Consider the following 3478-nt stretch of genomic DNA (forward strand, 5'->3'; position numbering starts at 1 on the left):
TTGGAATATGAAATTCATCATGTAATGTAATGTGTCATTTAGTGAAGAAGTTGAAGAGTCATGAGGGAATTCAAAGAGTCACAAAGGGGAATTTCAAGGGTCACCCCACCCTTTGTTATAAATATAATCTCATAACTCATAGAACGGGCTTTTGGGAGCCAATATTTTGGCTAGGCTTAGGCTTAGAGAAGGCTTGGGAGTATTGTGAAGAGCCTTGGATTCTCCATAACGTAAAGCGAGTATACTTCTTTCGAGGAGCAGGTGTTCTTGATTGTAATGTTCCACTATTGGGGCTAGTGGTCGTCAATGGTGTATGTATGGATGGAACTTTCACATATAATAATAAAATCAAAGCCACCACACTTTCATGTATATATTGTTAATATAGTAGGACTATTATTGTTGTATTGGAAATGTATGTTATTTAACTTACGCATATGCTTATGAACTACTTTGTATGCATTTGTATGAATCGTGTTGACTACATGTTGTTGGAATAATTCATCACTTTAATTTGTGGACTATTCAACATTTTAGCTTTTGATGTAATTTCACTCGTGTATTCCTTTCAAGCTGCGTACTATTGTAGGATTCTAAGGGGTACATGTTTGGTCAATTTAATGTTCTTAAATTGCAAGCATAAATTATTGACCAGAGTTGGTAAACTTGTGAAGTGCAGGTGTGTTAATTTTAGGTATGTTCTATGCTAGAGAAATTTATTTAAATTTTTACAGTTAGTAATCACATCAGCATTAAAGTAAACTGCAGATAGAACATAAATATAAATCACAGAAGACAATCCAAGACAAGAAGACACAAGATATGGTGCCAGCCAGGGACAAACCCCAATGTGGGGAAACCCTTGATCAATTCTTCTTTTATGTTCTTCAAAGTTCAGCAGAGAAAGTGAGAGAGATAGTACATTTACAATAGAAGTCAATATTTTGACTTTTGATATCGCATGAGATCAGTTGAAGACATATTGATTCAAATGATTCTCTAAGGTGACTTCTTCACCTATCATGCTGCTGCCTTTCGTCCATTTGCTGCACATAACCATGTGACACCATGGTGTACTGTCACAGTTTTGAACCTTGATGACTGAGCTGCTCTCATCTGCTCTCATCATCATGCTGCTCATTATTTATCATGCCTATTGTGCTGCATCTTCTATCATTATGCAGCCCTATTCATCATCATTCATCACTGCTTTGATGAGAGGATTATACACCATGACTGTTCCTAGAGGTTAAGATGATCTTTGTACCTTGAGATCATAACTGCACCTTTACTGTATTGTAATATTATGATCCTATCTCTTACCTTTGATGAGACTAACACTCTTCGTAGAGGTGATCACTATCACTGCATATAGGTACATCATCTAATACTTCAAGTCACTGTTGTACAAGATGTATGTCACCGAGATCTTCTTCATCCAACCGAAACCAAAATCAACATTTATTGTTGTTGTGATCATAACACATCAAGACTTCTGCAAGTATGCAGAGGGATTCTATTATCATGTAGACTATAACATGAGTTATTTATGCTTCGTCTATCTGAGATATATGTGCCCAAATCACATACATTCTTGTCTGCTACATAGGAATGTTGAGTCTGTGGCTATGCTTGACTGCGTATAAATATCTTTGTGCTCTGCGTATAAATGTCTTTATGAACAACATATAAAGTGTCATATAAACAGCGTATAAAGGTATCACATGAACAACATATAAAATGTCACCATGACTGCGTATGAAATCAGCTACTGCAGCTAGGTGTCTTCCTCACTGCGGCTAGGTGTCTTCCTCACTGCGGCTAGGTGTCTTCCTCTCTATGGCTACTGTGGCTAGGGCATCACTGCAACCTTTATTACCCTTACTGCGTCTCCATTACCATGACTACGACTTCGTTACCCTTACTGCGGTTATGGACAGACTTCTCTACAGTTGTGGATAGACCCTTCCTCTTGCTGCGTATAGACTTCTCCATGACCGTTTCTAGGGCTTCTGCGTTTTAGATCTAGGGCATCATTCGTACATAGGCCAGCGTATCCTTTATGTGTCTCTCCTTCACCAAAAACCCAAGACGTGGAGAGGAGGAGATCACATGAAGAATGTGTCTCCTTGACTTCAAGTCCTCACCTATTTATACTAAAACGTAGATGATGAATAGACATGACTATTGGGCTTCTAAGCCTACACAAGTTGCTAGCCGACTTGACAATTTGTCTTATAATACAAATAAATTCATAACTCCATGAATACTTATCAGAATCGGATGATCTTTAGATCAATCCCACACCTCTCAATGAGAGGGATCCAATAAAAATATCAGCTACTATAAATAAGATGACCCACATGGAGTTTGGCACTAGTTTCCAATTTTAACACTCCCTCTCAACTAGGGAGAACTCCATCTACTGATCCATATGTCCAGCTATACTATCTCTTCCATCAGTGCCCTACACTGCTCTACTCGGCTATGCTTATCTCTGCTCAGCTTTGCTGGCTTTGCTCAGCTCTGTTGGCTCTGCTATGCTCTGCTCAGCTCTGTTAGCTCTGCTCAGCTCTACTGGCTCTGCTGAACCATGAAGAAGAAGAATTGGTTGAGATGTGTCATACCATTCTCCACTGACCCGAAGTCAGCCTCAGAGTGTATACCACTGGTCCCAGACCAGTCCTCAACCGACCCGAATTCAGTGTCATAGTATGTACCACTCTCACTGATCCTAGACCAGTCCTCTACTGACTCAAAGTCAGTCTCAGAGTATGTACCACTGGTCCTAGACCAGTCCTCTACTGACTCAAAGTCAGTCTCAGAGTATGTACCACTGGTCCTAGACCAGTCCTCTACTGACCTGAAGTCAGTGTCATGGGTACAACTCCTACAACTAGTCCCAGACCAGTATCATTGATCCCAGATCAATGAAGGTCATCCTAGCATAGGGAGTACGGTAGATACAACGATGCGTCCATTGGTACTACTATGGTCCCTATCCTCATTTCCTTGCTCTTCCCATGAGTCTGGGACTGCATGGGTAGGATGCCTTGACAGGAGAACTAATCATCCTGTCCATATGAGAGCGAATCATCCTGTCCCACAAGGGAGCGAATCATCTTATGCACAGGAGAGAGAATCATCTTGTCCATAGGAGAGCGAATTATCATGTCCCACAAGAGAGCGAATCATCTTGTCCCACAAGAGAGCGAATCATCTTGTCCACAGGAGAGCGAGTGATCCTGTCCACAGGAGAGCAAATCATCCTGTCCACAATCGCCATGGAGAACACATCATCTAGGCCCACAGGAGAACTAATCATCTTGTTCCATAGTTGCCACGGAGAACGAATCATCTTGTTCAACACGTGCCACCAGGGGAGGGTGAGTCACCTTGTGGTAGTATGTTGCTCCAGTAAGAACCCCAAGCCCTCAAAGCTCCCAGAGCTCAATGTATGCAACATGTAGGACTGTTT

Source organism: Pinus tabuliformis, chromosome 4_1 (genome assembly GCF_031772625.1).
Source record: "Pinus tabuliformis cultivar Carrire ecotype Pingquan chromosome 4_1, CPIR1, whole genome shotgun sequence".
Taxonomy (NCBI): domain Eukaryota; kingdom Viridiplantae; phylum Streptophyta; class Pinopsida; order Pinales; family Pinaceae; genus Pinus; species Pinus tabuliformis.